Raw genomic sequence first — 20,499 nt, 5'->3', positions numbered from 1 at the left:
TGATCATCAAGGCAGGCCTGCCAGAGGAGGTCGCATTTGAGCTGGACTTAGGAAGGTGACAGGGATCCACAGGCAGAGATTGGAGGTGGTGTTAGTTATGGTGATGGACACCTTTAGTCCAAGACTGTGATCTGTAGGGGGTGGGAAGCTGGAGAAAGGTGAGAAAAAGCCCAAGGAGACTCTGGGTGTGTTCTCTAGTAAGAGGAACACCAGGAATGACACTTTGCCTGCTTTAACATTTTGCCGAATGTTGCCCAGATGAAAATAGGCCATTATTTATTTATAAGGATTAATGGTTAAAAGTTGAGAAATGAGGGCTAGAATGACAAGTGCTCTCTGAGGGTGGTTAGGCTGACCCTCAGCGCCATTCTATGAGTATTTGAAGGGAGAGCCAATGATATACCTCTAGGCCTAGGCAAGGTCTCTCAGTGAATGCCCTCAAGCAAGCAATGATGTTTCACAGAATGGGAGATGAGACCCCAAAGAGTGAATATGCAAGACTGTTCACTTGAATTTGCAAGAGTATCAGGTTGATGTTTAGTTCATGTCTGCCAGCAGGAACAATATGAGCATATGTTTTGAAGAGTCTGTAGGCAGAAATGAGAAAGGGGACTGGAGCTGACATGGCGGAGAGGAGTTGATAATAATTTGATGAGAACAACAAAAAATTGGTTAAGAAGGGGCAACTGAATGATAATATAAAGACAAAAGGGAAAACTTATTTAAGAAGTCCACACTCTAAATATTTAATCTAGTTATTCTTTTTCCCTTTGTTGCTGTTTTAGAATCCTAGCTCTACCATTTTGTAGAGACTACAGAGAGATCTATGAAAATTTTTTTGGCAGGGAAATTACACAAATATTATTCCTTTAAAAATGTTTATGCAACTTACAAGAGGAATTGTTAATCTTTGGTAGCATCATTCCCTTTGGACTTTGATCTTTAAGCCCAGACATAACCAACATTTCCCCATGATTATAGTCATTCCCAGTGAGCTGAATTTAGTCAGCAGTAACCCTAGCCTTGGAAAGATAAAGCAACCCCCGCTGATACTTGATGGAAGAAAAGCTGGCAGATAAATCAGGTCTAGTCAACCAAAGGATGAAGAGCACAGGACTCTGGCCTGAGAGAGTAGTAGAATGCCTTGGATGGAGGCATTAAAAAAAGGAAGGCAGGCAGGAAGCATAGTGGGTCAGCCAGAGTAGGGTCAGCATGCAGACCTGTGGCTCCTGATCCTAAGAATCCTCTGGACAGAGGAGGAGACATTCTCTGCTTGACCTTTTATATACCTGGTTGGACCAGGAAGGGGTGGATCCTTGACCTTAGAGGTATGGCCACCCACTCCCCACTCTGCCCCTCGCCCCCCCCCCCCCCCACCACCATCCAGAATGAGGTGAATCCTACTTCTGGTCAACCCAGGATCTAAAAGGCTAAATTGACCTAATTTGGAAAGGAACTTTTATGCCCTCTAAGTTTTATGCTTAATGTCTGCCATTGTTGGGCAAAAATGACCATAGAATAGTGCAAATAATGTCAGCATTATCAGACAGGGAGGCAAATGACAAGGGACAACATGGCCAGGTCAACTACTTGGGCTCAGGATTGGCAATTTTCCCAGTGCGAGAAATTGCCTTTGAGGATTTTTCCACATCAATTTTTTCAGCCTCCAAACTCAGCCTTTCTAGCCTCTGCCTCCTGTAATTTGCCTTAAAATTCCAGCTTTTCTATACCCACTCCCAGCTCAAGCAAAATGCCTCTTTAACTCTTAACTGTGGCAGGTCCCTTTGGATCTGATTTCTCTTCTGACAGCTTCTCTACCCTCTGTCTGACACGTGGGGAGGTAGTTTCCTTTCTTAGCTTTCTGTTCACTTCTCTTCGCCTCTTTCTCCTTCCTGCTGTTTCTTTGATCACACTTTGCTGGCCTTCAGTCCTATTGGTGTCCAGTTCAACTTGTCCCCTACTATTATTTCCTGTTTCTGGGAGTGATAATTTTCTTAAGGGGAATGTTCTCATTGCTATACTTTTAAACAACAACAACAAAAAACCAATAGCTGCACTAACAGGGATCTTCAATCATTTGATACACTAAAAAGTGTATCCCAGATGTAATCTGGGAAAAATGCTCTTCCAGCAGGAGCTGGTTCCCAATGTAGGGCTAGAGGAGGAGCTGGTGGTGATACTACTCAGACTCTGCAAGTGGCACAGGAGGCACTTCCAGCCTGGCAGCTATGGTGGAACAGGCTCTTTAGGGTTTTATTCTTGAAAGTCTCTACCCTAACTATCGGCAGAGTGAAACGGACTCCTTCTAGTGCACCTGATCATTTGCTCCAGAGATGATTTCCTATGAAAAGAGCTGAAAAGCACCAAAGTGATTTCTAGAGAGTCTAGACTCTCAAAGACTAGCTAATAGGCTGTTTGTGGCTCTTCTGGTTAGTTGTGGTTTGGCATATAAACACAGAACATTCAGTAACTTATGTAGAAAAATGTTGGAAGACTCCAAAGAAGCCTAGACAGGGAGGGAGTCAGCTGAGTTCAGATCATGGAGTTTCCTTTTAAGGATTCCTTAGGGATTACTTCCCTCTCAAAACCCTCTATGAATTTCTATGAAGAAATGGGTCTAAAGAGTTTTACTCAAACTGGGCTCAGGATTCTTGGTGGCTCAGGACCCTTAGGTGGGCTGACTGACAAACTGGAAGAGCGGCTTTGTGGTGGCATAGTCCGTTTTGCCTCATTGGCTGCTCTTCCACCTGCCCTGCTGCTCAGATTGGGTCTGCATTCTATTACCTTCACACAGAGGCAGGTACATAAATGAAGGCTCTCCCATCTCCACTTTTGTCCAATGAAATTCTACCTCTCCTCTGGCCCAGCTCAAATGTCACCTCCTCTGTAGAACTTTCCATGAGTTGTCCTGTTGGAAGTCAACATTTCCTTCTCTGGGCTCAACTATTTGGTTGGGCACTCCCCTAGATGCTTAAAAACTGGACAGCATGGTAGCAAAGGTCTTTTCTCCCCCCCCCTCCCCAGGCTGTAAACTACTAATGAAAAGAAGATCATGAGCCCCAACATCACGATAAAGCTAGAAAGGTGGCACTTATTTTTTCAGCCATTAAATTCCTACAAAGTGGCTTCTCCTTGCTCGCTCTCTGAGGAAGTGCCTAAAAGGGGTCCTCATGGCCTTGTCTTTGTAAAGACACAGGTCTGCAGAAGGATTTGAGCAGCTGTGGCAAGGCAATCCTGACCACATGGCCTTTTCATGCTCCAGCAGACCTGATCAAAGGCCACTTTGGGAACAGCTCTGCCTCTAAAGCTGTGAGGGCAGGAGCGGGGGAGGAAAGGCAAATGTCAAAATCCTTGTATGATTCTGTGTAGCAACTAGCCAACTAGGGGATGAGAATGGGTAACAGAGCCTTTCACCTTTAGGGTCAGCAGCATGCTGGGCTGCAGGGCCAGAAGGCCAGAACATCTGTCAGCTGGGTAGCAGTTACTATGAATGAATCGCCTTTGTCTTGTTGGGGGCAAGGATGAGTGTGTATTTGCTCAACAGAAAGCCATGTAAACCAGGGATCAAAAGGAAGCCCCAGTGATGATAAGAGAAGCCCAGTTGCCATCAGACAACAAATGCCACCAATAATGGAAAGGACATGGGAGGCTCTGGAGGAAGGGTCCTCTGTTTTGGCAGAGCCAAAACATGCCTCTCTATGAAACCTTCTGAGACAAAGGATTGAGGGATCAGAAGTGCCCTTGCTGGCTCCAAGAAACCTAAAGGGATGGAGCTGGCCAGTGGGACCCGGCCCAGCCACCTTCTTTCCCAGCTTCCCACTAGTCATGTGAGCAAGATCACATTTGCAGTCAGCTCAGGACTTATTTTCTAATTTAAGAAAAATAGTACTCCATTATCCTGGCGATGATTCTTTGCCTCCAACCCAGTTCCTTTTTCTCACTTTCTCAGCAACAGCTAAAGTAGGACAATGATCATTAGCAGTTGAGCAATTTCTGAGTCAGTATACTAGCAATGGTAAGAGTTACTGAGAAAGCAAGAGTTCAGAGTTTTAGAAGCAAATGATGCACAAGATAGGCATGGAAGGAAATGTTCTGGACCACTGTTCAATAAAGGAATCCCTTGAATTTTATCATAGATAGAAACGACAGAGCCGGAAGAGTCCTTAGAAACCATCTATTCCATTTTTCCCCTCCCTAGGCAACTGCTTCCTTTCTACAGATGAGAAAGTGGGTGGTAGTCAGGAATGAGACACTTAGTGCCAGGAGCTGAGCCAGGGTGAAAAGCCAAGTCTTCCCAATTCTTACCTGATCTTTCCACAAAGATAGAATGTTTCTGGATTCCTTTACATTAATTTCAATGATACATATCAGCTTTTAAAAACACAGGCTCATGACATACCTCCACCTAAACACTTTATCATACCATGCACCATGAAGTAGTTATATCATTACATTTAATGATCACCCAAGGCCATAAATGGTAGTGAGATATCAATATATTTTGTCAATATAACAAAACAGTAATTTCTTAAACTTAATTTTTCATGGCATTGAGTCCATAAAAGTTTGAATTATTCTACAAGCTCTAAAAATAAATGTCAAAAATACAAAGTAACTTAAATATCATTAGAGCATTAACTCTCAGCTTATAGTGAGTGGACAGATAACCTTATACCATCAGCTGGGGCATAACCCCAATCAGTAAGGATGGACCATTTGATTCTATGCTACCCCAAACAGTAGCTACATCTCAGCCAGTGGATCCTCCCTGGCTCTTACTGTGTGCTTCTTCTCTCCAGTTCCTGCTTTGCTCTCTGAGGTCAGTTCTATGACTGGAGGCAAAGAGCTAGGTTTAGAAGATCCTTTCCCTGCCTCTAAATCATTCTTCAAGGCCCAGCTCAAATGTCTTCTCTGTGAAGCTTTCCTGGGTCCTTCCCCACAATTCCTCCCCCATTCCTCAGAGTGACCTAAATCCTCTTCTCTTCTAATGCTCCCACAGCACCCTGTCCACAATGTCCCTTATAGTCACAGCATCAGGTGACTCTACTGGGTCTCCACCAGCCCTACATGTGTTCTTGTTTGTAATTCCTGATCTTTTGGCCTCAAAGACTATTATGAAAATATTAGCACTAATTGGTAATACTGGGATTCCCACAAAGTCTGGATCACTAGAAACAAGATGCCACTCCTGCAGTTGGCACAGAACAGTTCAGTGAGAGAGGAAACCGATAGAGGAGGTATATGCAGGAAAGCCTTGTTGAAATCATGGAGGTTGAGGTGGGCTATGAGAGCCTGGTCCTTAGAACTGACCTCTGGGTTGTTGGAAGAGAAAGAAGCCCCTCTGGAGGGAACTAAGGGTTTGTAGCAATAGTTCTAAGTGATACAATCAGGAAGACATTAAACATTTGAGGCAATAGCCATTATCATAAAGGAGAAAACGGCACTATACTCTGTGTACCACCCTGTAGGCCAACCATGCTGGACCAAGGCTGCTGTTGTTTGGCTTGAGGCTTGCCTATGGGGAAAGAGGAGATTGCCATGATCCTGAGCCAAGAGCAAATAAAGATGGGACAGGGCGGCTTGGGGATTTGGAGATGGGGCCTTTCCTGTTGACTCTGCTGCTAGTAGGTTATGTGGCTTTGGGCATATATGCTCCCTTTCATATACGGCCTAAGATAGACTAATCTAGAAGAGAGGACAAAACAAATCCTAAAGTTCCTTCCAGAGGCCTAAAGGTCTGGGATCCCAGGGCTGCATGAACTAGATTTCCACCACAAACCTGTTCATTGGTGTCTCTGGAGGGAGGTGTACACAAAAATCACCATGTCCTTTTAAAAATCTTTGAGTCAAAAAGACTTGGTTTCCCACTCATCTTTAAGGTAGTCCTCAAAAGAAATTATTCTCAATTTAATAGATACACTGGCATGAGGTTGTAAGCCCTAACCAGGAAGACCAAACCAGAAATGTCTTGTCTTGGGTGGCTCAAAAATACTTCATTTAAAATAAAATTTTTTTAAATTATTCATGAGAGACAGAGGTGCAGACATGGGCAGAGGGAGAAGCAGGCTCCATGCAGGGAGCCTGATGTTGGACTAAATCCCTGAACTGGGATCACACCCTGAGCTGAAGGCAGATGCTCAACCCCTGAGCTGCCCAGGCATCCCTAAAATAATTGTTTTCTAAAACTATATTTTAGAGGTATATAAACATTAGTGTCAGAACAATTGTTCTCCATAATTTAATTCACAAACAGGAACATGAAAAATAAGTGGTGGTGGTAACATAGGGAGAACACAGGGAGTAAAAGGAAAAGCATTGTTTTCTCTTGCTAAGTAAAGTCATGGAGGGAAAAACCAAACTTTGATCTATTATCATTGTTTCATGTTCAGCAAAGAACATATTAATACCAAAAAAGCAAAGATGATATAATCTCAGCATAAAGGACAATCCTTTACATTGAATTGAGTTCTATATAAGAAGAACCTCATTTCAGTGATTAGTTTACCATGGAAGTTACTGGTCCATGGATTGGCCCCAAGGATCACCATTTTAGAGGTGATAGCGTCATTTGGTGAAGGCCAATAGATCCACACTACCGCTTGGTCTTTTTTAGTGACCAGCCCACACTACTAAGAAGTGACTGTGAAGGTCTTCATCCCTGTCACATCCTGTGTGCCATCTTGACTTGGAAGAGGGGTACTTGTGAAAGCATGTCAAATCTACATCCATTCTTTTCTATTTCATCCTCCAATCTCAGAGGAAAAGGTACTTCATTTCCGCTCTTCAGAGTCTCAAGGTCCTTTCTACCATAACCCCTACCCAGAGGTTTGCTGTAAAATGAACTCCAGCATCTGCCCCCTCCCCTAGCCCCAGTCTGACATAAACCACCCCCCTCCCCATCTTAGCTCTTATCCACTACTGCTCTGGAAATGTGTGGTCTTTGCCCTGATGCCTCTCATCCTCCCAAGCCCCTCTTTTACCTGCCATCTGGCTTCTAGCCTCACCTCTTTGGAAACAATGGAAAAATCTTGAAGCAACTTCCTGAAATCCAGGGGCTTTTCCTCGAGTTTGGCCTCAAACTCAACCTGTCTGTGATCTTTAAAATGCTCTCACACACCTTGAAACATCCTTATGTCTGCCTTGCTTGGCCTGGCCATGTTTTACTGAGCCACTTCTCTCTTTTCTCACTCTTCTCTCCGCTCCCCAAATTCTCCTGCTGCCAGAGCTTTGTGATCTGTGACAGGGCCAGTTTTCTTTCCCAAAACAGTCCTGACTCGCTGGCATCTCATTTAGAATCTTCCCAGAAAATGCAAAGAAGTTGACTACTTCAGTCAAGTCCAGGGGGATGGAGGAAGCACCAGTCTGTCTGAAATTGGACTTTTTTCCCATTTTTATTCCAGTCTCTCACTTAACTCTACGTCTCTATACTCAATATCAATGCCTTCCTGAGGATCTCCCAGATGTAAAGTACTCTGTTGTGTGCTTTTGAGGACCAGGATACTAATAGCACATGGTCTCTGCCTTTATAGGGCTCCCCAGCTTATGGGGGGGTGTGGGGGAGTAGGTGAGCAGAATTGATATTTTGGTTTCCTGGAGGCAAGGCAGTTCCGTGGGAACTCCGTGAGAGATGGGCAGTAGGTTAGGGGAGTATAAATGTAAAGGAAGATCCTTGGCAGGAACTGAGAGAAAAGTGGCCAGAGTAAAGTTGGTCTGGACTCCTGCTTAATGCTTTGGCTAACGTTTCACTTGTCCTTCTGAATCACCCTGGCATTATCAACAAAGAATAAAGCATGATCCTTCTGGGAATAAAAAGCATTTAGTAACGCTTCACAAAAAATTCTTTTGTAAATATTGTGTCCTATCTCAAAATTATTATTTTTTTTTAAAGAAGAGAACGTTAATTCACTGCAAGCCCACTCAAACGCTGAAGAATTTAGAGTATTTGGCTAGAGAGCTTTGTAATGAACAAGTGGTTCAATTATTCTAGTTTCATTATACAACGTATCAGACATTCTTTGGCATCAAGGAATTAAAGCACATTTTCTCTGGCAAATGGCAATAATATTTGAAGACATATCCTACACAAGTGGTTCTTGACTAAATGTAGTTCCATTTAAAAATAAGGGTTTTCACATGATTTAACCTCTTAGAGTCTGGTCTCATCAGCCTCATCAAGGAGGCAGGTAGCTCGGACTTGTTTATTTTCTGTTTAAAATAATTTAGGCAAATTCTGCAGTTGACACTATTTGGCACAAGCTTATTCCCACAACTCGGCAGGTCATCTGGGTCCCCTTCCCTATGTTAGCCAGTATTCCTCCTAGAGGCAGTCCTTTCTACTCAAGACCACCATGGCCTGTGGAGCATTGACACCCAGATCTCCCAGCAAACCCCTCAACACTGTCTCTGTGGACTGGGCCTGTGGCCATGAAAAGGGCCCCCCATTAGACAAAATAGCTTCTCTTGGGGAGAGAGCTACTCTCCACCATGTAGAAGGACCTCAGTCTTCCTCCTAGCATAAATGTTTAGACAGGCCCCCACTAGCCCACACTCCTTTGTGCAATTTAAAAAAAGGTGTCCCACCCAGAGGGATACAAAGCTTGGCAAGGAAACAGGGGCTGGATTTTACTTCCATTTGGCTCCGGTATGTGTGGTCCCAAGTAAAGGGAGCTTGTCCCTTGGCTTTTAACGTCATTCTCCCTGGACAGCCTCCTCTCCATTTTGAAGGCAGAGGCCAAGGAACAGGCTAAATCTGTGAAAGTTATATATGATTTGCCAGGTTATGAAAATGCTCAAAGCTTTCTATGGGATTTTTGGATCTACAAGACCCCTTGCCAGTGTGAGCCATTCCCACTGCTCCATGGAGGGTGAGGCAGGACCATCCCCCAGATCCCACCATTGCATTAGAGAGCTACTACCTTTAGAGGCCAGTGATGGTGGCCGAATTACAACCAGTGAGGAGTTGGGGTTAAAAGGTGGTGTCACAAAATTGCTGAATGAAGATGTGGTCTGTCCAGGGGTAATACATAATCCAGTTGGGGGTGGTTTCTCTTTTTGAGCATGGCACAGATGAAGAAGTGAGCGATCAAGTCTGTGCAGTTCAGTTGTTAGACTGGTCTACAGAGATCTTTTAGCCCTGCCCACCTTTTCCAGTCCACTCTTCTCTTACTGCCAAATTTCTTGAAAGAAGAGTCCACACTTGCTGTCTCAGCGGCTCCTCTGCCCACCGTCTGACTGGATCTGATTGATGGGGAGAGCACCAGTGTGTTCCTTGCTGAAACTGCTGGCCTTTTACTGTTTTTTAACTTATTTGTCAGTGTCAAGTGTTCTAAGCTGATGGTTTCTCTTTCCTGTTTTTATACTGTCCTCCTTGGACTCCAGTTAAATGGCCCTCTCCTGGTTTTCCCTCTAATCTGGTAGCTTCTTTTCTGTTTTCTTTATTAGTTCCTAAGATGAGGGTATCCCTCAGGGCTCCAGCCCAAGCTTTCTTCCCTGATCTTTACCTTCTGTATTGGAGATTTGATGTGTCCCGGAGTCCTGATCTATTTCCAGATCTCTGTGCTCACATTTCAAACTGCGGGCTGCACTCTATCTTGCCGGTCCCTCGACAGGTTCAAAGCCATTTTCTACCCTCTATTTTGCTTCTCATTTTGGCTCCTCTAGAGAAAAACTCTGCAGCGCAAAGGGCCAAAGAATTTGGGGTCACATCCTTAGGTTAGAATCCTGGTTCTACACTTTTCTGTAGCCTTTGAAGTAAGGTCCTTTTTTTTTTTTTTTTTTTTTTTTTTTACCTGTTCCATGAATGCTACCAATGCTCGTTCTGTAATAAGCACTTGTTAAATGTTGATCCTTTTGCCTATTGCTTATTAGCATGAACATTTCCCTCTAAAATGGGCTTGCCTCATTCTCAGGTGATTCCTGGGAAACTGAGCAGGAACCTCAAGTTAGATAGAAACCCCGAAGAGAGGCGAGTGTGGGCTTGCAGGGACTGGGACCAGCTAGGGAAGACAGCATTCAAAAGATGGTTTTGCAATTGTCCAATTAATGTAATAATTATTTTCCTTCCCCTACACTTCTCCAAATCCAGATCAGTTCTTCTGAACCATATCTCACATTGGTTCCCTCCTTTCCACCTTGAGGGGAAGTTACCTGGATCTGGAGCTAGTCTCTCTTTTAGGCTCTGCCCATTTCAATCCACCTTTCCCATCACCACTGCCTAAAGCACAGCCTGATCATATGAATTCCCTGCTTAAAAACCTTCAGTGTCCCCACCCCTGATTCCATACCTTCACTTTCAAGGTTTTTTTAATCTGTCTCCAACCTAGTTTTCTACCAAATTTAGGCTGGCTCAATCAAGGCATGCTAGGACTAAAATGATACATAATCTGGGGGCCAGAAGAGAAAAGAAGATAACTAGTGTCCTACCCAATGGCATTCAATCTAGAGCTTGGAGACAATGCTGTGGGGTCCTGGGGATGTTCAAACTGGAGTGGATGCTTCACCTGCACCTAGGTGCTGGGATCTAGCCCTCAGGGCAATAAACATGGCACATCTTAGGCAAAGGATCTGAGCCTCTGCTGCAGCTAAGCAGTTTAGAAGTCAAGGCACTGCTCGAGGACCAGTTGGAAGTCCAGAGTCTAGGAGATGGAGGCAAAATTCCAACCTCTCTGGGCAAAGCAACATGATAGGGGAGGGGGGGAGAGAAAACAGCAATGCTGTCATCCCAGGTTTAAGGCAGCAGTATTCATTCTGGACTCTGAAGGCAGAACCTCGGCTGTTTCTTTTTCTGTTCCCTGGCTTTAGGTGAGAATCTTGCAGATATTGCTTGCTTAATTGGGTTAACACACCTCACTAGCCTCACCTCCTTCTGTAGAAGGTGCCAGGTCCTTTGAAAGTTCTCTGCATCACCTGGCTAATTGAAATTCTCATAGCCAAGACAGAAGGCAGATGGCTTGTGTTTGGTCATAAATCTCCATCTTAGGCATTGAGTAGAATGTTTACTATTGCATGAAAAACTTTTTTTTTCAGATTCTCCTGGAGATTTGGGAATAAGGAGTCTTAATGTCATTTGGCCAATGGACATTCTTTTTCCATTTTAAAGAAGTGAAACTCCCTCCAGGAACATGAAATGAATAGTCTACCATGTGGTGAGAAAGTAGAAGCCTACCACTGTCTCAGTTCCTTGACTACTCCTAGCAGCTTCTATGCAAGCATCTCAAGGATCCCATTCTGAATTGACTCTTTTTATTATTAATAGCTAACATTTACTGAGTGCTTACTATGTGCCAGGCACTGTGCAAATGGAAACACATTGCCTCACTCCCAGGTGGCTCCTGGGAAACTTAGTAGGAATGTGAAGCAAATAGAAACTCTGAGGAGTTAGGGGAGCACAGGCCCACATAGCCTGGGGCCAGCCAGAGAAGATGGCCTTTAAAAGATGACCTCAGTGTCACACACCTGCTGTCTGCCCTCCACGCACCCACTAGTGGGCCTGAAGTTCAGTGGTGGGGAAGGGGCATGGTGGAGGGATGTGAAGGCTGTCCATGTTTGGCCCTCACCAGCTTCTGCTTGGTCTGGCTGCATGAGTGTGTGTAGGATATTGGAGCACTGGAAGAGAGCGCTCCTCCCCTCCCCCCTGCCAGCAACTCCAGCCCCCTGAGGGTCAATGCTAAAATGCCTTCAATTGGGGATAAACTTTCATTCTTTAATTCACTGGAAAAAGGCTTAAACTACAAATTGCTCTTGAGAAGGTAAAAGGGTTGCCTCCCATTTATAAGAAGAGGTGAATGACTCAGGAAAGTTTTCTGACAGAGGCTAGGGAGGATGCCCAGGAATCCTATCCTGGCTGTCTGAGGAGAATGGGGAGAAAATGGGGGGCACACAGTGGGCAGCTAAGAGTTTTGCAGGCAAACCTGCCCTCAAAGCGTTGCATAAGGTCCCAAAGTACCCACCCAGCTAGAGAAAGGATGGTGGTTTGCAGCCTTATGTGGGAAGAAGCCAAGAAAGATGACAAGCAGAACCAAGTTCACACCCCTGTTGATGAGAGCACAACTCTTGGAACATGGAGCCTGGAACAGGGCTCCGGAACAGGGGCACCCTGGGAAAGTGGCTCCATGCCCAGAACTGTCCCATCCAGAGAACTGCACAGGCAGTGACCTGGTCACCTACTGATCCAGGAGCCTTATTTTCCTAAACTCATGATTTGAGAAAGAAATTCTTTGAAAATGTTTTTAGAAATGTGTATGAAGTCTAACAAGGCATTTGAAAAATAGACATGTGTATTTAGTAAAAGCATAAAATAAATGTCCTTCATTGAAAAAAAAAAAAAAGACACTAGGAAAGTGGGACTGTCCCAGATAATTTCAGCATGTCTGGTTGTCAGAGATCTATCTGTACCCCCAGATCCCCCTGCTTCCACTAAAAATGTAGAAATGTAGGTAACCAAAAACTCTTATTCTATATATAGCAGTAAACTCATTTCAGAATAACTCCTCTGGCTTAGTTCACCTTCCATTTCTCTTGGTAGTGCAAGAAGGAAGCTGGAGTGTGTGTGTGTGTGTGTGTGTGTGTGTGTGTGTGTGTGTGTATGCTGGGGAATGCGGCTATTAACCACCATATTACAGATCTCTTTGCCATGTTCAAGGTTGGCAGGGAAGGCTGGGAGATTGCAGGACCCTCTCATCAACAGTGGGCAGATGGTACGTTAACTGGAGGGCCAGCTGGGAGGGCAAACGGCTCAGCAATCTTCTATCTTAACTTAAACGATCAATACCAGGGATTCACAGAACACAGTTGAGAGCCCCATTGGAGGGGCAAAGCAAAGACCAGGCCTAGGGCAGAGAGGTAGCTGTCACCACTGAAAGTAGTGAGTTTAACAGGAAGTGAGCCAGGGGTTCACATCAAGGCCTCTGTTTCCAGGCAGTGGGATATAAAGTGAAAGCAGAGTGTGGGGAATAAAAGCAGAGGAACAGGCTGAGGGGAGAAGGGAACTTCCACTGTCTAGTGGGCTGCAGGAGCATACGACAGAGCAAGGAGGCAGGGCTGGAGCACTCACTAGACAGCTGGCCCAGAACCAGAAAAAGAGGACCGGTGTAGTGTAGGGCCCCTTGGTACCCAGTGGTAAAGAATCTAAGCTTCAGCAGGAGAATCCCAGGGGTATGGGATGGTGGAGAATCTGTTAACTTGAGTAGCAGCTATGGAACACTACAAATCAGCTCTGGGGCAATGAGAACCAAATTAGACTGCTGGGGGTGGGCAGTGAGTTGGTACCACACTGGACGGTGGGCAGAGATGTGGCTGCTTGAATGAGAATTCTTCTGAATTCTCAGACATGATTGGTCTGGGAATGGGGCAGGATTGACTGGTCAGATACCTCAGTTGTCAGGATCTAAAGAAAACCAGGGAAGGTAAGGGCTGCAGGCATGAGGTAAAGGGTAAACCATTTCATTCTTTCAAAAATCACTGCCCAACCACTGAGTGGTATAGGTATCAGCAGCCCGGGGGTAGGAAGATGAATAAGACATGGTCCTTACTCTTGAGAGGTTCATGAATTTTTAGGGGAGATAGGCTGGGGAAAATAGACTCCAGTGCCTTAAGATTATTTGTCAAATACACGGTGCTTTTAATTATTATATGAAAGCAGCTATTATTTACATTTTGCTCCAATAATATTCATTAGCTTACATGTATCAAATCTAGTCAACCACCGACTGTTTCCCTGAGGCACTAACTTTTTAACATTCCATCTTAAATTCACACCCCACCTCCCAAGATGCACATGGGTTGGAATTTCCTGTTACCAATAAAATCAACTGGTGTCCTGGACCTGTTTTGGGTTGGACAACAAGAAGGTGGTGCTTCTGTTTCTTTTAATATAGCTTTAGCCCTGAATCACTGAAGAAAATAAGGAGCCTGTTTAATATTACTTTGGTAGTTTTAACTGAATGACTAGGGGGAAAGAGGGGCCATTTGAGAGTAGGGTGGAGACCTGGCCAGGGTAGACTCAGGGTAAAGGTATTTGGGGTTCAGCGTAGGAACAGATCCCTTCTACAGAGCTGTGATACCAATATCTGAACTACAGCTGCTTGAGAACCTGAGAGGAGGCTCACAGCATCCTCAAGGAACCAGCACTAGAAGAAGCCCCAAGTCCAAGCGGGCTCAGTTTTTCCTAGTTGACTCAAAACAGACCTGCCCTAATTTGCCAAAGAACATGCCACATCAGGGTTCACCCTGCTTTACCGTGCCTCTTGGAAACAAGCAATCAGTTGCAGGCTGCCTTTCTTCTTGGCCAAAAAGTGTTGTTTTTCCTTCATGTTTAAAGAACATATTTTCCATTACTTTGATTGGGATTAGTCTAGGGGACTGGGAAGGACAGGATGGGTAAGGAAAGAAAGACTTGATAAATTTTCTTGCTCATCCCAAAGGTCTATGTTTTGTTTGGAGTGGGTGTCACTTGGATGAGTTATGGGTGGGGGGAACACAAGAGTAGCAAGCCCCATTCTTGTCCATCCTTCCTGCTATCAATGGCACCCAATGGATGGAAATGATAGGTAGGATGAATTGAAAGCGTTCCCTGCTGGAATCCTCCTCAGCAAGACTGGAACAGGACCTCCTGTCCCCTCCTAGAGGGATATTCTGAATCTGCCACAGCTTACCTCTCTCAAGATGTCAGGGGCATGAGGTGTCAACTTCTTGCTTGTGCGTCAGCCAATGTTATCTCCTGTGCATATATCCTTTTTATTTTCTTCTGGATGATTTTCATCAATCTTCCACTGATTGCCTGCTCTCTGTTTATAAATCAACAAATTCCCTGAAGAATGAAAACAGTTGGGAAACCCTGAATGGGGTAGGGAGGAGACAATGATGTTTGGAGCATACACAGCATGAAAACATTTGCTCTGCTTGGGAGGATTCCCTTAAGCTATCAAAGGACTGGGAAATACAGATAGAAAACCTGCTCTTCCTCCTGGAGGAAGATTCCCTTAAGCTATCAAGGCCTGGGGCCCCTTATACAGTGGGCTTTGGACATACTCGCTGTAATCAGGGCACACTTGGCCTCAAAATGTGATGTGCTGAATGAAATAAGAAGCACTTTGTATTGTATCCTGCTGGTTGAAGGTTGTGGTTCATACAGGAATCAACCTTTGAAGGAAAAAAAAAAAAAACTCCCAACAAAACAAGTGCCTGAAGACAGAGCAGTTAGTTTAGTGTTTCTTGGCCTTTATCTTAGCCCGCCTCATTGAAAGATGTGTATCTGTCCTAGGCTTGAACAATGGTGTACAGAGGGGTGGGAGGCAGGGTGCTTACCCGCAGGTGAGAGGCAGCTGGTGGGATGTACAGGTAGAGAGAAGAAGGAGACAGAGATAGATTCAGAGGTGGGTCAGACAAGAGACAGGAGGACAGACAAGAGTTCTGTGAGAATTTTGCTCAGTTTAACTGTACTTTGGTGAAACAATATTGCTGGCATTTCACTTAGTAATTCTCCCCAATTTTTTCTCTGGAGGATTAGAAGATTTCAGAGTCAGTAGGTTACTATGGGATTTGTTCAGTGTGGATATTAATGTATGCACCTTGTGGGGGGCACATCACTTTAAGTACAAGAGGACCCTTGGCTTCTGTTTGCTTCCACGTTTCCCCCACCACATCATATTCTTCTCATTTCCCATCCCTCTCCCCAGCCTTTTCTCATTCAGTAAACTACCTAATAGATGGGTATAATTAATACCTATAGGCTGTCAAAGGCAGTGACTATATGGGTAAATTATTAATTTAGGATCAAACTGAGCCAGACAATGTATGAGAAGAACATTGTGTTCTTTGTTCAAGTGAAGCAGTAAGACTGGAATGTGTGGTGCTGCTCATTAGGCTGTACTCTGTTATGTTATCCCACAAACTGCAGTCCAAGAGCCCCCTGCCTTGAATGAATGTTGGACACATGTGCTTGCTCTGGAGTAAGCAGTTGGTTGATGGGTTCTTTGTTGTGGTCTTCAACGTATCAGAGCAAAGTATCTCAAAGGCCTTCCTGGTAGAAGGTTCCTGTACCTCCCAGGAATGGCAAGCTAACTACCAGAGTATTGGTATGACCACAACATTGGGAATTTAGTGTGGGTGGAAGTCATATTTTCTATGGCAGGGGTGGAGAAGAAGAGAGCAGGGAGAGAAAGGGGTGTTCCAGCATGAGGGAAGGGACAGAGTTGTTACAGGTAAATTTTCCTGGATAGCTGGATCACGTCTATCCTGCATAGCTGGATCACAGGTGCAAGAGCAAATCTTTCCCGGGCACCCAAGTGATACACTGTCTGGCCTTGCTCTTTAGGTAATCATTAGAGAACTGGTGGGTGTTCATGTGAACAGTTGTCTACCCCACAAAGCTGGGATGCAATATGGAAGGGGGAGCAAGATGTTTAGAGGAATTTTTGCTGAGTAAGGCTATGATGATGTGCCAAAGGGGAGGATGAAATGTGATGTCTTAAGGTCTCCATCACTGCAAGGAGGAGGCAAGACCATAAATGGGGGGAGAGGGGGGAGATGTGCAGGGGGCGCAATCAGGAAAGGGAACTATAACCACGTGTCTTGAGGTCTGTGCGCCATTGACCCAGGCCTCTGTGTCTCAAGGTCGTAGCATGCCAGAAGTCCCTAAGGGCTATAATGAAGACTTTTGAGTACAGAGAGGCAATCGTGATTGCACAGGGCAAGCTTGGTGGCCATACCTCTGGCCAGGCTGAGCAGCTGTCTCCTGAGACAGCAGACCTTCTGCCGCTTCACCTCATCCTCCCAAAGGTACCCCAGAGTTCAGATTGAGGCAGTTGTGCTTTGCTGCCCTCGCTGCCTAAACACTACTCTTTAATAGTAATGGCTGGGCTGGGTGGCTGGAGGCGCCTTTTCCAGGGCAGGCCTCCCTCTGCTGCCCCCTGGTGTCCTTGCTTATAAGAGTAGCTTTCTGCCTAATAACTTCGAGCATCTGGCAAGGTAAAGTTGCTTGGAAGAAGCAACCTTGTTTAGCGCTGGTCAGGCTTCTACTAGTTGCATGCAGAGGTCTGCCTTGAGAGACACTGAGCACTTGAAGCAGCCTCCATCCCTACGTAGCAGGTCATGCTTCTCTTTAGGCCTCTTCTGGAATTTCCTGAAGAAATATGAACAGAGTTACAGGCCTTCCCAGGATTGAGGTGGATCCCACCTACCTCCTAGCCAAAGGGTGACCTGTGTAAGCCTTTTCTAGAAATGGTGTCTTGGCTTTTCCTCCAGAACAGGCAAGTCCTGGAGGAGCTACTAGCCATTGGGCAGTAGGCAGTGGATGGCATCAGAATTTTTGAGCGCTCAGGAGTAGGATTGGGACACTGGTTTCTGCAACAAAAGGCACCAGTGGTGGCAGCCACTTCTGCAGAGAATGCCTTGGGGCTTGATGTCTCTCAGTGTATCTCCTGATCTGGAGGCAGGAGCCCACTGTTCTGAGCCCCCAGCTGCTCCCCCCCCCCCCCCCAATTCCTGAAATTGAGAGATGGAGCTTGCATGGGCTGGGCAGCTTCCCAGCAGAGGTGGGATCAGGGTGTAGGGACTCTGTGGTTCCACGTACCTGAGATAACTAGTCTGCCATACTGCAGGACCAGACCACACTCCTTGGTACAAACAGTTATATGCATGCAAAAAATCTCCTTTCAAAGCTTCAAGTTGGGACATTTGTAGGCAAAACCCTTATGGATCCAAGCCTATTTCCTTCAGCCACACAGTGTTGACAACTGCGTGGATCCTTCATAGACAACTACATTTCCCCACCTCCACCCAGGTAGGTGAATGCCTGGAGCCTTCAAGGACTGGGTATCCAGAATGGTGCTTCCTCATTGGCAAAGAAGGTGGGGAGCTTCACGTCTCAGGGGGAAGCTAAGAATCCAAAGCCAATGGCCACAAGGCAGGGGAGAACCAAAGAGTAGAAAGACTACAATGGATGGATAAGAAGGATGGGCTTTTATTTTTGGATTGAAGTGTAAAATACAAATGTCTACAGAATATGCTCCTTTGGAGAGAACCAGGCACATGGAATACAGGGCCAAGTAATAGTTCAACCCCCTCAGGTCCATCCCTTTTCCCGTTTTTATGCTTTGACTTCAATTTACAAAAACATTTGATTGTGTTCTAAATGCAAAAGCCCAGTACAAGGTACTTGCAACCAGGGAAAGGAAAAGTATAAGGTGGCTTCTGCCTCAGGGAACATACAGTCGAGTTCATGACCTCTTTCCCCCTTAGCCTCCTCCTAATTCTTATTCTTTTAAACTCGCATTTCCTAAATACTGATTATATATTTGGACATTTTTATTTCTCTTGCTCCTTTCCACCCATAATTCCTCTAATCTCAGATCCCCTTCCTCTCTGCTTCCATTTCTCTCTCTCAAAAAAAAAAAAAAAAAAAAAAAGGCAATAAAGAGAAAGAGAAGAAGAAAAAAGACTTAAAGGGAAAATATATGCTTAGTTAGTACACCTGAGTTTATTCTATGCCACTCAAATGCTCTGTATCCATGTCACTTGCAGCTTGGGCTGGGGAAAATGAGCACTTCATTTCCTCCTGTAATGAACTTCTGCTGAACATTAGCCTCTTTCCATTTGTGCAGGCTGTTAATATTTTTTTTAACTGCTATCTATTCCTAAATAAATTCAGGCTGGTTGTGGGTCTTACATCTACTCTGTAAATGAGTGATGGTATGATCTCATCTGACAGTTACCAGAGCTAAAGGGTGAGAGAGCCAGACCCGTCTGCTCGCCTACCCGATGTGTCCACCCCAGCCCACAGCCCTCACTCCACCTTCTCCCATACAGTGTTTGTATCACAGTCAAGCCAAAGGGATGAAGTCTTCTATGATGACAAGCATTTTGGGGGCTAGTAAAGGGGAAAAATCTCTAGGATCCTAGGTATTCTTTTACCTCTTATCTTGTTTTTTAATTTGCTTGCTTGCTTCTCACCTAAGATGAGACCACAGAGACCCATGAACGATGGAAGGGGGAGAGAGAGGATGTGGACGAGGGGATGTGTTATGGAGTCATACAGTAAAGGGTTGTGTCCAGCTTTAACTGACTCCTAAACATATCCCATCCTACCTATTAAGAAGTTTGGAAGGCCACCATTTCTTTAGAATGGAATTTAAAAGAATTTAAAGGTCTTTCATTAAAAAAAAAAAAAAGTCCTAAAAAGCCAATGTCCTTGGGAGGGGCAACACTTAGGTGACAGTTTGTGGGGACAGAGGCTTTGTGGAACAGCCACCACTAAGGGGAAGAGGAAGAACCCCAAAGCCAAACCTTACAGACTTAACCAGTGGTATGTACTCCTATCTCCGGATTAGTGCTGTGTCTGAGTACAGGGGAGATGATAAAAAGCAGATTTGTGTCTGAGCCCCCTCCTCATGGCCCATGCACACCTGGACCTGAAACACTGACAAGTTGTTCAAACATGAAAACATCTGGCTGGAGGCTAAGATCACTTCAGATTTTCACCCTATATTTTCCTAATTTCCCTTTTGGAATAGACTAAAGTGATTCTACAATTCCCACATGTTTTCATACTCTAAACTGCGCTCAAGTTTGCCTGGGACAGGCATGTGTGTATATGTGAATCTATATTCCCTGAATGTGTCCAGGACCCTCACAGGGAGTCAAAGTTTCCGAGAGCCTCATGACGATACACCTCCTTCACAGGGAATCTGTGGCATTACTCTCTGCCCATGAGAGCGTACGCACAGATCTTTTCTCCTCCTCATGGTCGGTTTTCTATTTGTGATTAGTAATTGGCTTCTCTTGGTACGTTACGATCTATTACAAAAGCCAAACATTCAGAGGGCCAGCTGAAATGACAAAATTTGGTTATAATTTATGTTGGCCCCTGACATATATATTTTTTTTAATGATTTGGTCTCTAAGCAACTGATCTCTTAGCAACAAGAAGCACCTTTATAAAAGATGGCACACAAAGAGTGATTGCCAGAAAAGCCACCCGGTTCTTAAACAGCAGCGCATCATTAGCAAAACTCACCATCTTCAAGAGTCCAAAAACTAGAAGTGACCAGCAGACCCAGGTAACCTTGATATTTGCACATTTTCCTGAAAAAGAAAAAAAAACTCATGAAACTATTGAAGAGAACAAAATTCTTTGAAATATGTGCATTTTTTGAGATCTTATTAGTTGGTTTTGGCTAACTTTTAATAGAATGTGTTCTATTAGATAACTGCTTCTTGATTTTGTTATACAACTTGGACATAAATTTTGTGATCAGAAAACAGTTCACTCAGAATATTTCATTGACATGAGGATGGAAGGGGGGAGCAATCTATTCTTTTCAGAGTTTATTTCTGTAGGTTTTCATTTGAAGGGAAAAAAATCCATGCTGTGGCAAAATAGGAGCGTGCCGAATGTCACCTTGAGTGGTGTGCACTGCTAGGGGGTTGTGTGTATTTCCCCTCCCTGGCTATTTTTAAACTGCTAAAATATTTAAAGGATAGCAAAATTATGTTACCTCCAAA

General features: G+C 44.6%; 1 protein-coding gene across 3 annotated transcripts in view; it reads left to right on the top strand.

Moving 5' to 3' along the window:
• The window catches only part of CYP19A1 (cytochrome P450 family 19 subfamily A member 1), a 130,382-nt gene that overhangs the window by 41,741 nt on the left and 68,142 nt on the right, over window positions 1–20,499 (top strand). Inside the window, exon 1 of one of the 3 annotated variants that reach the window (XM_072738523.1) lies at window positions 19,687–20,054. The exons of the other annotated variants lie outside the window; for them this stretch is intronic. The gene's annotated coding sequence lies outside the window, so the exon portion shown is untranslated. Of the gene's footprint in view, window positions 1–19,686; window positions 20,055–20,499 lie in introns of those variants that run through there. 3 annotated transcript variants of the gene reach the window in all.

The sequence above is a fragment of the Vulpes vulpes genome, chromosome 15, assembly GCF_048418805.1.
Source record: "Vulpes vulpes isolate BD-2025 chromosome 15, VulVul3, whole genome shotgun sequence".
NCBI classification, from domain to species: domain Eukaryota; kingdom Metazoa; phylum Chordata; class Mammalia; order Carnivora; family Canidae; genus Vulpes; species Vulpes vulpes.
The sequence above is the reverse complement of the archived record's forward strand: the minus strand, read 5'-3'. Positions and strand labels throughout refer to the sequence as shown.